The sequence below is a fragment of the Mandrillus leucophaeus genome, unplaced genomic scaffold, assembly GCF_000951045.1.
Source record: "Mandrillus leucophaeus isolate KB7577 unplaced genomic scaffold, Mleu.le_1.0 Scaffold11, whole genome shotgun sequence".
In the NCBI taxonomy this organism is placed as follows: Eukaryota; Metazoa; Chordata; class Mammalia; order Primates; family Cercopithecidae; genus Mandrillus; species Mandrillus leucophaeus.
The window spans coordinates 4,465,595-4,479,482 of NW_012099209.1; the positions used below are offsets into that span (position 1 = coordinate 4,465,595).

At 40.2% G+C, this 13,888-nt stretch overlaps 2 protein-coding genes across 2 annotated transcripts in view; one reads left to right on the forward strand and one right to left on the reverse strand.

The window, feature by feature from the left end:
• LOC105547309 (zinc finger protein 506-like) overlaps positions 1-13,888 on the reverse strand; it is a 215,032-nt gene that overhangs the window by 89,353 nt on the left and 111,791 nt on the right.
• Positions 1-13,888, forward strand: part of LOC105547301 (zinc finger protein 253-like) — a 53,046-nt gene that overhangs the window by 3,431 nt on the left and 35,727 nt on the right.

The window sequence follows — 13,888 nt, forward strand, 5'->3', positions numbered from 1 at the left end:
TCTCCTGACCTCGTGATCCGCCCGTCTCGGCCTCCCAAAGTGCTGGGATTACAGGCTTGAGCCACCGCGCCCGGCGAAAAGATTTCAATCCGTCCAATCAGGTACGCAGCTGGAGCGGACAGAATGCTGTCTGGGGGCCTTTGTTTCTCGCTGCAGCGGGAGCTCCAGGTTTGTCTTCTGTGTTTTGTGTCCTTTGCTTATAGAGACCCAGCCTCTGTGGCTGTGTGACCTGCAAGTATTGAGAGAGCCACAGCTAAACCTTATTTTGACCTCACTATTTTTATTTTATTTATTTATTTTTTTTTTGAGACAGTCTCACTGTGTTGCACAGGCTGGAATGCAGTGGCTTGATCCCAGCTCACTACAGCCTCCACCTCCTGGGTTCAAGTGATTCTCATGCCTCAGCCTCCCGAGTAGCTAGGACTACAGGTGCGCACCACTGCACCCGGCTAGTTTTTGTATTGTTAGTAGAGATGGACTAGACTGGTCTCCAACTTCTGGTCTTAAGTGATCTGCTGGCCTTGGCCTCCCAAAATGCTGGGATTACAGGTGTGAGCCACTGCACCCAGCTGACATCAGTTTTTAAGTGTAATTTGCATTTTATTATTAGGGCTTGAAAAGTAAGAAAATATTTATAAAGAACATAAAAGAGATGAGTTTCAAAAAATAAATATCTAATCACATATTCCATTTGTTAATAATTCTCATTTACCTTTTTATTTCTCAGAGTGAGTTTAGGAATTTTCTCAGGTGTATTTTTTATGGCTGAGTGACTTCAAACAGAATTCCAAGCCTTAGCTTTAAGAATGCTAGCTACCAAGGAAGGAAATAGGGAAAATCTCTCTTCCATTTTGGCTGTAGACAAGAAATAAGTTTCCACAGGAAAATGTGGTAGATAATTGATGAGTTACATAGATTCATCAAAATATCAGTTTCTCCTTTTGTAGGGTAAATTTGTGACAGTGAATATCTTGGTTCTATATCATGTTGTCTTGATTTCTGAGTTTAATGCTAAATTATATGTGATGAAATGTGGTACCTTTTTTTTTTTTTTTTAATGGACTCTTGCTCTGTCACCCATGATGGAGGGCAATGGTGCAATCTTGACTCACTGCAACCTCTGCCTCCTGGGTTCAAGCCATTGTCCTGCCTCTGCCTCCCAAATAGCTGGTATTACAGGTGCATGCCCCCACACCTGGCTACTTTTTATATTTTTAGTAGAGACGGGGTTTCACCACGTTGCCCAGACTGGTCTCGAGCTCCTGACCTCAGGTGATCTGCCTGAGTCAGCCTCCCAAAGTGCTGGGATTACAGGCGTAAGCCACCACGCCTGGCCGAAATGTGGTACCTTCTACAAGTGTTCCCATATGACTAATTTTTAATTACATTATTTTTTAATAGAAACAAAGAAGTAGATATATTTGCTTTTCTTATGAAAGTATAAAATGCAAGCACCTTAGGTGCAATGGCTCACACCTATAATCCCAGCACTTTGGGGACCTGAAGCGGCTGGATCACTTGAGGTCAGGAGTTTGAGACCAGCCTGCCCAACATGGTGAAACCCCATCTCTACTAAAAATATAAAAATTAGCCCGGTTTGGTGGCACATGCCAGTAGTCCCAGCTACTTGGGAGGCTGAGGCATGAGAATCGCTTGAACTGGGGAGGTGGAGGTTGCAGTGAGCTGAGATCATGCCATAGCACTGCAGCCTGGGAGATAGAGCAAGACTCCATCTCAAAAAAAAAAAAAAAAACAAAAAATACGTTAGCTTTCCTTCCTTTATGTAAACACTGTGAATGAGTAATTTCACTGGGTTTTTCAAACACTTAATTTTTGCAAGCCATTTTTCCAAGTGAATAACTCTGACATGGAAATTAAAGCTTGAACCTGGTGACTCCTAGGTTATAATTAGACCACGACTGGCCTAATTATAAGATCTTTATGGCTTGCAAAAACCATATGGTATGCAGAAAAGAGCTTTCTTTCCTAGGGAGAAGCAAACAAGATTAGAAAGGAGGTGGGAGGGGAATGAGAGGGTGAAAAAGTCAAATTATAGAAAAGAGAAGGTCTTACCCTGAAATCAGCATGTTCTTAGGAGGGACATAAAATGCTGTTGTATGTTGACTCAGACTGAGGGTCAGGAGCCTAAGGGAGGGAGATAAACTTAAGTAAAGTTTGATTAAGAAATATTTTATTTTAAGCTGGGCGCGGTGGCTCACGCCTGTAATCCCAACATTTTGAGAGGCCGAAGCGGGCAGATCACCCGAGGTCAGGAGCTCGAGACCAGCTTGGCCAACATGGTCAAAGTCTGTCTATACTGAAAATACAAAAAGTATTGGGAGGATGAGGTGGGCGAATCACCTGAGGTTGGGAGTTCAAGACTAGCCTCACCAACATGGAGAAACTCTGTCTCTACTTAAAATCCAAAAAATTAGCCAGGTGTGGTAGTGCATGCCTGTAATCCCAGCTATGGGATGGTGAGGCAGGAGAATTGTTTGAACCTGGGAGGCAGAGGTTGCAGTGAGCCAAGTTCGTGTCATTGCACTTCAGCCTCGGCAACAAGAGCAAAACTCCGTCTCAAAAAAACCCCCAAAATAACAAAAATTAGCCTGGCATGGTGGTGGGCACCTGTAATCCTAGCTACTTAGGAGACTGAGGCAGGAGAATTGCTTGAACCCAGGAGGTGGAGGTTGCAGTAAACCGAGATTGCACCACTCCACTCCAGCCTGGGCAACAGAGCGAGACTCTGGCTAAAACGAAAAAAAAAAGAAAAAGATTTTATTTTAACCACTGAAGACAAATTCAGCTAATTTTTTTTTTTAATGGGAAAAAGGAGAAAATGTGCAGAGGGTGTGTCTGGCTGTGTGATAGGTAAGAAAAGACAGCACCATCTAAGTCATAATGGGAAGGGTGTTTCTTTCCATAAACTGTTCCTGGAGTACACAAAACTTGGAGAATTTTATTAATCATAAATGTTTTTCAGTATTATCTATGTGTTTCATCTTTCCCCATCTCTTTTCTTTGTTCTATACATTTCTTCCATTTGACTTTTCCTGGTCTGTATCTTGTAGATGAAGCCAGTAAACATAACCACAGTGTTTTGCTGAGTTCTGTGAGTAGCTCTACCAAATTACTGAACTTCAGGGAGGTTATGGGAGTTCCCAGTTTTTAAATAGTAGCTCAGAAGCATAAATGGGCCCATGGGGTTTGTGACTGGCATCTGCAGTGAGGACAATGTTGTGGGACCCAGCCCTGAATCAAGGTCTGTGCTGACTCTGGGTGGTATCAGAATTCAAATGTTAGACAAGAGTTGTTGGAGAATTGTTTGATGTTCAGCAAACTACAGATTTGGTGCCAGAAAAAATGTATCACTGAGGCCTGGCCTGGAATAAAACTCTGGGTGTCTGGGAAAGGGAGCCTCTGTACACAGGCTATCACACTGCCCATTGTCCTGTGATTCTAATTCTTCTCCCAGGGTGACAGAAGACTGCAAACTTAGAGGAAAGGAGCTCTGATGACAGACCCACTTTTCCTGCAGCTGCCACCACAGGATTCCCACCCACTCACAAACACACACGCTAGACATTGACATGTCCACAATCCTCCCAGGACTAGGCACCACCCTCAGGAACTTCACCATGGCATTTTTGATCCTGGTGTTTCTTGCCAAGAACCCACAGTGTCTACAATTCTCCTGGTATTTCCCCACCCCCAGACACTGAATCTGCAGCAGCAACCGTTTTTCTCCACCAACCTAGGATTTGGACCACCTGTTCATAATCTCATCTGTCTGTATGCACACAGAAATAAATCAGAATACAGCCCTACCTGGGTCACTATCTGTAGCAAAGATCAGTCCTTTCACCTACATTGCACTGTCTCCCCCCCAGAGATTTTCTTTTTCTTTTAGCTTTTATTTTTGGTTCAGGCTACACATGTGGGTTTGTTATACAGCAAAAATTATGTCATGGGGGTTTGGTGTGGAGATTATTTTGTCACTCAGATACTAAGCATAGCATCAAAGAGGTATGTTCTCTGATCCTCTTGGTCCTCCCACTGTCCACCCTCAACTAGGCCTTAGTGTCTGTTGTTCCCCTTTTTGTGTTTGTGTATTCATATTATTTAGCTCTTACTTGTAAATAACATGCATTTGGTTTTCTGTTTCTGCATTCGTTTTCTGAAATAATGGTCTGCAGCTTTATTGATGTTATTGCAAAGGACATGATCATTTATTTTTTAATGGCCACAGACTATTCCATGATGTTGATGTACCATATTTTGTTTTTACTAAATCTTTTATTTTATTTTATTTTATTTTAATTTTTGGAGACAGGGTGTCACTTATTTCTGAGGCTAGAGTGCTGTCATGTGATATGGCCCTATTTAGCCTGAACCTCCCAGGCTCAAGCAATTCTTTCCTACCTCATCCTTTCAAGTAGCTGGATCTACACGCCTGCATTACCACGCCTGGCCAATTTTTCTCTTTGTATTTTCTGTGGAGAGGGGATTTTGCCATGTTGCCCAGGTTGGTCTTAAACTTCTAAGATCAGGCAAGCCACCTGTCTCATCCTCCCAAAGTGCTGGGATTACAGGCATGAGCCACCACATCTGACCAAAGCATATTTTCTTTATCCAGTCTCCCATTGATAGGGCCTGTCCATGTCTTTGCTATTGTGAATAGTGCTGCAATGAACATACATATGAATGTATCTTTATACTACAGTAATTTATATTTCTTTGGGTATATACCCAATTACGAGGTAGAGTATAAGCATTCCCTTTTCTCTGCAACCTTGCCAGCATCTGTTATTTTTTGACTTTTTAAAAATAGCCATTCTGACTGGTGTGAGGTGGTATCTCATTGTGGTTTCTCTTTTAATTTCTCTAATCATTAGTGATGAGCATTTTTTTCCCATATGCTTGCTAGCCACATGTATATGTTCTTTTGAAAAGCATCTGTTCATGTTTTTTGGCCTACTTTTTAATGAGTTTTTTTTTTCTTGTCAACTTGTCTAAGTTCTTAATAAATTCTGGATATTAGATCTTTGTCAGAGGCAAAGTTTGCAGATTTTTTTTTTTTTATTCTGTAGGTTGTCTGTTTACTCTGTTGATAGTTTCCTTTGCTGTGAAGAAGCTCTTTAGTTTAAATAGGTCCCGTTTGTCAATTTTTGCTTTCGTTACAATTGCTTTCGGTAGCTTCATTATGAAGTTTTTGCCAGTTTCTATGTCTAGACTGGTATTTCCTAGGTTATCTTGCAAGGTTTCTTACAATTTCAAGTTTTTCATTTAAGTCTTTAATTTATCTTGAGTTGATTTTTGTATATGGTGTCATGAAGGGGTCCAGTTTCAGTCTGCTACCTAGTGCTAGCGAGTTATTCCAGCACCATTTATTAAATGGAGAAATCCTCCCACATTTCTCTTGTCAGCTTTGGCAAAAATCTGATGATGGTAGGAGGGTGGCATTATTTCTAGGCTCTCTAGTCTGTTGCACTGGTCTTGTGCACTCATGGATTTTTTAGAACATCTTTCTCTCTTCTGCTTTTTCCCCCATAAACATTTTTTCAAGTACATACAGTGTGCAAAATTCTGATATCCAAGAGTTCAAAAGCTCTTTAAAAAGTTCCAAAAAGGGGGTTTGGGGGCTAGGGAAGGGACAGCATTAGGAGAAATACCTAGTGTAAATGATGGGTTGATGGGTGCAGCAAACCTCCATGGCGCATGTATACCCATGTAATAAACCTATACGTTATGCACATGTACCCCAGAAATTAAAGTATAATAAATAATAAAAAGCTTCAAAAATATTTTGATATTCTTTCTTTTCTTAAGGAATTTAGGTTATATGTAGATTTTTCTCTGCTTTTTTGAAATATATGTAAATCATATTAACATTTAAATAAACTTTTAGTCATTTTTTTCAGGTCCAGATTATCTTTATGTAGTACTTCAGAATTATTGCTTTGTTTTTGTTTCTGAAGTTTATGTTTTTCATTTTTAGTCCTTTAAATTAGACACAGATTTATTTAGATAAAAGTCCATTTTGAGAGAACACAGAAGCTTAGCACAAAGATAGGATTAAATTTTACAATACAGAATGATAAAGACTAAAAGATACCAAGTTTCTTTGACAGAAACCTGATTATCCAAGGTAATTATCTGATATTTGCAGGCTGAAGTACTTATACTGCACAAGCAAGAACAGTTCAGTGCATAAACTAAACAGTGGAGTCTGTAGTTGTATCTTGCTTTCTATTTATTACTTCAGAACAATTAGCATAGTTATGTATAGGGTTTGTAGGCAATATACATTACACTTTTTTTTTTTTTTTTGAGGCAGAGTTTTACTCTTGTTGTCCAGGATGGAGTGCAATGGTGTGATCTTGGCTCAGGCAAACTGCCTCCCAGGTCCAAGCAATTTTCCTGTCTCAGCCTCCCAAGTGGCTGGGATTACAGGGATGCGCCACCAGGCCCAGCTCATTTTGTTTACAGACATGAGCCACTATGCCTGGCCTTTTTTTTTTTTTTATTAAAAAAAAACACAAAGTCTCACTCTGTTGCCCAGGCTGGAGTGCAGTGGTGTAATCTCAGCTCACTGCAATCACTGCCTTCTGGGTTCAAGTAATTCTCCTGCCTCAGCCTCCTGAGTGACTGGGGTTACAGGCGTGCACCACTATGCCCAGCTACTTTTTTGTATTTTTAGTAGAGGCAGGATTTCGCCATGTTGGTCAGACTGGTCTCAAACTCCTGACCTCAGGTGATCCACTCACCTCAGCCTCCCAAAGTGCTGGTATTGCTGGCGTGACCCAAAAACAGTATTTTCTACAATAGTATGAATATAAAGCCACAATGCTTACTTTGAATGGTTCACTTAAATGGTTATTTTAATATTGTTATTTATACTTTTGAAATATAAAGTGTTTTAACTGAAGTATAGTTGCAGTTTTTAAAAATGCTACATACATTGCCAGGTGCAATGGCTCACGCCTGTAATTCCAGCACTTTGAGATGAGAGGCTGAGGCAGGTTAATTACCTGAGGTCAGGAGTTTGACACCAGCCTGGCCAACATGGTGTAACCCCATCTCTACTAAAAATAAAAAAATTAGCTGGGTATGGTGGCATGCGCCTGTAATCCCAGCTACTCGGCAGGCCGAGGCAGGAGAATCACTCGTTCCTGGGAGGCGGAGGTTGCAGTGAGCTGAGATCGCACCATTTCACTCCAGCCTGGGTAACAGAATGAGACTGTGTCTCCAAAAACAAAACAAAACAATACAAAACAAAACAAAACAAAAGCTACATATATTATGTCTAGTTCATTAAAATTATTCATACTTAGATATTTATATCTAATATCCAAAGAAAATTTACTACCAAATTGTTAGAGTAGATAACAGTCTGATATGTTTATTACTTTACAGGAATAATTATGAGTAAACACAATTTTATTATCTTTTATTTCACTAGATTGGAATGCTGCTATTACTGGAAAAATAAAGACAGGTGATATGGCCACCAAAAACCATAATAGCTCTTCAGTTAGCTTTGTTGCAAGTTGTAATATATTCCACTATATGAACACAGTCAGATTCTATTTCTTCATCTTTAAGTGTTGTTTGAAGTTGTCAGATGTATTTCAATGTAGAACCGCCATTCAATGGCTAGGAGATGAGAGAGCAGCAGAGATGGAAAAAAAATTTATAAAATTCTTCTGAAACTCTGCCCCCTTTCTTCATAATGCTCATGTTTCTCATGCTGAGAGTACCTGTGCACTTTGGGTGTTTATAGAGAAACTGCTTTTAGGGGAACATTTTCTGGCTCATTTGATCAATCTTAACCTGAGCTTTTTTTTAAAGATCTTTTTAACATTTTTCTCTGAAAATAATCTTGCTCAGACGGACATCTGTTTTTCTCTCCAATACTTTGGGTGTCTGTTTCAGAAGCCCTATTAGCATCCCATGGTGTCTGAATGAGGTGGGCTGTCACAGTGAGAATTTTGGAGCTATTTCTATCTGGGCTCATGCTGGAAATTCAGCAGCATTTTCTTCATGTCACCATTACAAGTAGAAACTGTGGCTGAAACACTGCTCACATTCTCATGATTGTGAAGGTGCAATTCTACCCACGCGGCCTGCAGACTCTCCTCCTGCAGCTCAGGCCTCACTCTGTGATGTGACACTAGAGTTCTGCTTTGGCAAATGGGGTTCACATAAACTGGGAACTCTGCTCTGATCTGTGTCTCAGTGGCAGCTGGTAGAGGTCAAGAGAGGACACTAGCAACCAGGAGAATGCAAGCAGGAGTGTTGTAGCCCAGTGCCAGGGAGCACTGAGCCACTGTTCTAAAATGTAAATAGCCAAAAAGATAGAATGCTAGCAGAGTGAAATCCTGCCTTCAGCAGGCACCTGGCTTCAAGCTGCTAAATACATCCTGTTAAGAAGATGGGAAAAGTTTATTTGTCATTGAATATAAGCAATTAGCATACACAGATGACCTCTTCAATCTCCAGGTGAATTTCCAGCACTATGTATGACATGGTGCTGGAAACTCTTCTACTTGTAGACTAATTGTGGTGATCATCTTTCTGTCTTTGCAGCCTCTTAAGCAGATTGACAATGATGCATGTCACATTCACATTTAATTGTGTAATAAAAACGTTTTCTTTCTTTTGTCTTATTGTGAAGATTTTCTGGGGCTAGATAAAATTTTTCTTTTAATTATTGTTTGCAAACACTGTCTAGAATTACCAGACATGATACAAACACATAAAGTGCCAACCAGAATTTACTCTAGAGGGGACTTTCCCTCTCAGGCTTCCAGTCAACTCACAGTTGTGCAGCAAAGTGCATGCTGTCCCCCAAATAGGCAGAAAAAATTATGTCTCTTCCTATTTGGCATCTATAGTCTTCTACAGTCACTTCAAGAGAGGCTAGACTACATATCTATGAACTTCACTGGGCTGTGATCAATTGTTTTCTCTCTCTCAGAATGACTCTTGTATCTTCAGACCTGAAACTGATTCAGAGACCATGGAGCTCACAGACCAAATCAGAGTAACATGTGTGCATTGAGTAGACATGTAGACACGAGAATCTCCACTTTCCCCTTTCTCTTCTTGCTAAAATGCTTACAGATGTGCAGGTAACACCTGCTGCTACTGCAGCCATTCAGGTCCTACATCTGCAGCTCCACATTTTGAATCCAAGTTTTTGAGATTTGGGAAATAAAAAACTTTTATCTGACAAATGCAAGTTTCTTTTGGTTATCAAACTCAGATGTTAAAAAGAAAGTGCAGTTATGTCTTTCTCCCCCTTTGAACTATGTATTCATCTCTTGAAACTGTTCACTATTGTCACAAGTAGCTATAAATTAAGCTAACAGTGCCACATTGGACACTATATCCCATAGCTTAAACCATAATGATATATAGGTAAATATATATAATCAGTGTTATTTCTGTAAATAAATAAAAATTTCTGACAACTTTGTATCACCCCACTGTGTCCCTGTTTTCTTGTCTTTACCAATCCTCTTGTAACTGCTACTAATCAAAGTGTAGATTCCAGGCAACTTGAATCTTTGCTCCTAGGTTATAATCCTTAAGCTCGATGCAAATAAACTGTCTACTTATATTCATGTTGTATCAGCTTTTTTTTCTTTCTTGGAGACTTATCATTTAGAATGTGCTAGAGCAGTCTCTATGAGGAGATCTCTCCTTTGATTGTACTCCACTTGCTGTAATACCAGAAGATGCAGAGCCAGGTGGATCCTACCTAGAATCTGCAGATAAGGTCTGGCTTCTGCCTGGGATTTACAAAAAAAGGGCCGGACTTTTGATTGAGAATATACAGAAAACAAACAAAAGACATTTTCTGCATTGTGAGATGTCAACATAGACATCTCACAGCCCCCATTTGGGAGTGTGGCTCTGTGAGATTTTTCACATCTTGTTCATTGACCTGCTACAGTTATGTGAGAGGCCCCAGGAGGAAATGATGGCAGAATCTGTAAGTGTAAATAAGCATCTTAGGAGTGAGAGATCAAGCCCACAAAGTATCCAGAGCCATGACCGCAACTACATTTACCTGTAAAATGTGATACTGGAGCAGAGTATTTTTGTTCTTTCTCTTACCCAAGAGCTAGCAAATCAGAATGGGTGATCCAGGTTCTGGAGCTCCACCAGTGCAGTTCTATTTTTTATTTAGAGTCAGCCTGAGTCTCTCCAGCCTGGCTTATCATTGGGCCATCAATCCAGGGTCACTGGGAATTCTCTTACAATGATCTAGGTGTCTTTGAGGTATTTGAGGATGTCCAGAGCAGAATTGTGTCAGGCTGAGAAGTGTGGTTAATTGTGCTTCTGTCTCAGTGTAAGATAAATGAGTCATCCTGTGTTTGTTCATCCCCTCATACAAGAGGTGTCTTTGGTTGGTACCCAGATGAGAGTTTCTCCAGTTTCTGGTGCTTGAATGGTAAACAAGGATGAGATCTGGAGACCTAAATAGATAACGTACTTCCTTACATTTCATATAACTGTAAAAAAAGAAATGAAGCAGTCATGGTTCCTACAATCCAGAAACTTTTAGTGTAGCTTAGCCACTGGATAAATAATGGCATTATGCATCATATGGTTGGTACAATAAATAGATGTGTCCAAAATCTTGGGCTTCATTTAGGCCCCTTTTTTTATATTGCTGTGACTTCTGATGTTTACACCTGTAGGGATATTCGTGAACAGAAGAATTGTTATTATAATTAATTTTTGTTTTTTGAGATGGAGTCTCGCTCTGTTGCCCAGGATGGAGTGGAATGGTGCGAGCTCAGCTAACTGAAAGTTCTGCCTCCCGGGTTCAAGCGATATTCCTGCCTCAGCCTCTAGAGTGTCTGGGATTAACAGGCGCCCACCACCACACCCGGCTAATTTTTTGTATTTTTAGTAGAGACAGGGTTTCAACATGATGGCCAGGCTGGTCTTTAACTCCTAACCTGGGGGGATCTGCCCGCCTTGGCCTCCCAAAGTGCTGGGATTACAGGTGTGAGCCACCGTGCCCAGCCACATATTTATTTTTGAATAAAATTACCCTAGAAAGACCTGATGAAGTGCCTCACACCTGTAATTTTAGCACTTTGGGAGGCTGAAGCAGGCGGATCACAAGGTCAGGCATTCCAAACCAGCCTGGCCATTACAGTGAAACCCTGTCTCTACTAAAAATACAAAAATTAGCTAGGCATGGTGGCATGCGCCTGTAGTTTCAGCTACTCGGGAGGATGAGTCAAAAGAACAGCTTGAACCCGGGAGGCGGAGGTTGCAGTGAGCCGAGATCACGCCAGGGCACTCCAGCCTGGGTGACAGAGCAAGACTCTGTCTCCAAAAAAAGAAAATAAAAATTACCCTAGAAAACTTTGGGAATTTGTTTAAATTCCATAGTAGTATATAGTATAAAGTTGACAGGGTGGTGGCTAGAAAAAATAAAAATTACAGAAACTCTGGGATTCAAGTTTCTTTTAGATAAGGTTAGAAAAAACAAAACTGGAAGTACCGTAGTGGTATAGAGAACTGAATTCCACATAGGGTTCTTACCCGATCCTAGACCTGTTAAGATTCACCCTTTTTAGAGGCCTTATTTAGGTCTGACTCTACCCTGGAGTCTTGCCTCGCAGAAATGATTAGAAGAGATCAGAGTTTTGACTGTTGAATCCTGCTGCCTTTCTAGAGCTGGTGCTTAGAATTTACTGAAACTCAAAAGCAGATAAATCAGAAAAACAAAGTATGTATTAGAGGGTGTTAATTTTTAAATTTTCTATGAATCCAGTACTCGCAGAGACATTCTATTTAGCAACTTGTTTTCTATTTCTGAAGATCCAGTAGTTGCTCCACAAGTGACAAAAAAAGAAGTAAATATAAACAGAATAAAATTTTCTCTAAACTACATTAAACTCTCTCTATAGCTTGAAATCTGTCTATATTTAGCTTTTATTCCATACAATTTTTTTAAAAAGTTGGTGACAGAGAAACAGAAGAAGAAATAAAAATGCGGCCGGGCGCGGTGGCTCAAGCCTGTAATCCCAGCACTTTGGGAGGCCGAGACGGGCGGATCACGAGGTCAGGAGATCGAGACCATCCTGGCTAACACAATGAAACCCCGTCTCTACTAAAAATACAAAAAAATTAGCCGGGCGTGGTGGCGGCGCCTGTAGTCCCAGCTACTTGGGAGGCTGAGGCAGGAGAATGGCGGGAACCCGGGAGGCGGAGCTTGCAGTGAGCCGAGATCGCGCCACTGCACTCCAGCCTGGGCGACAGAGCGAGACTCCGCCTCAAAAAAAAAAAAAAAAAAAAAAAAATGCTGGGCCCTTTATCTAAATCTTGGAAATTATTAAACCCTTAGTACCAGCTCCCAGGGTGTTATGAGAATTAAATCACATAATTTGTTATGCCCAGTACAGTGCTCTGTATCATACTCTCGAGCACATAGTACCTGCTTAATAAACATTGCATTAGTACATGTGTACATGTTCTTTTTTAAATACAGATTTATTCAGACATTGCTGCTTTCTGTTTCTTCTGTAAACTTTAAAGAGCCAGCAAAGAATATCAAACTTTAGGATGGAGACGGGTTGTCTTTATTTGTACCAGAAGTATTTGGTTGTGACAAGAATGCTGAGTGTAAGGGACCCTGTGCTGTGCCTGCTTCTCTAACTAATGCTAATAATGAGCCAAGGGGAAGCAACATCAGCATTGACAGGAAACTTGTTTAAAACACCCATTCATGGACTCTTTTCAAACTTGCAGAATCACATTCCACAAAGTGGGGTCAAAATTACCAAGTGATTTATAAGCTCATTAAAACTTTAAAGGCAATGCTCTCATTCGTAAGAGTTAAGTTCCACCTTTGCACTAAAGGGTGGTCACAGGGCCTGTTCTGTTTGGGTTTAGTAGGGAGCGGTCAGTGTGGTGCATATTTCCATTACTGTAGCAGAAATTGCTGGTGCCTCTGGCAGGGGAGGGCACCTGAGGACAGGAAAGGAGAAACTTATATTTTTATCTTCATGAAGCAGCTTATTGTTCCTGAATCTCTTCTGTTTTAAAGGACAGAAATGGGTGGACTTTTTCTGTCTTTTTTTTTTTTTTTTTCCTGCCATTTGATGTCATGCTACCAGGTAAACAGGTGGTGCTGACACTTTTAAGGACATACTCTCAAGATACAGGTATAATTTGTCCAGAGAATCTCATCTGAGAATGAATTCCAGAGAAGCAGGAGAAAGAAAAAAAGTGGCTTTTCTGTCTCAGATCAAGACCTGTATTCACTCTGCCTCCTCGAATGCTATGCATTTAGTATTTACAAACATTTATTTCTCTACTTTTGTTTTTTTTTTCTAATGAGCTTGGTTTAAATACTTCTTAAAATTCTTATGATAGTCAAGGGTCTCTGTAAAATATTTCTTTTCTATACCTTAGAGCCTCCTCTACATTTGCTACATCATAGCTTCTTATATGCCATGCAGGATTCTCAGCAATAATTTATGATCTGCAATATTAAAAGTGCTCCCTTTGTGGCTGTTGAACATGGAAAGATGTGGATACTCAAGATTTCTATTGGGGGAAACTGTGGTCCCTAGTAAAGATGGAAAACGTAATGTTGAGGCTCCATCTATGTGTTCCATTAGCTCTATGCCGAACAGGATTAAGGAAAAGCTTATTTAAATGGGATGGCAGTTATTAACCAGAAAGTTCTGGGGAAAAAAATTAAGATACCTGCTCTCTAGGGTGCTAAATGAAGCCTACTTAAAATTTCTACTAAAAATTATAGAACATAGGAGTTATCTGTATTTTGAAGTTAGCATAAAACATGTTTCTTTATGGTTAAAATCAGAATTTTTTTTTTTTTTTTTTTTTTTTT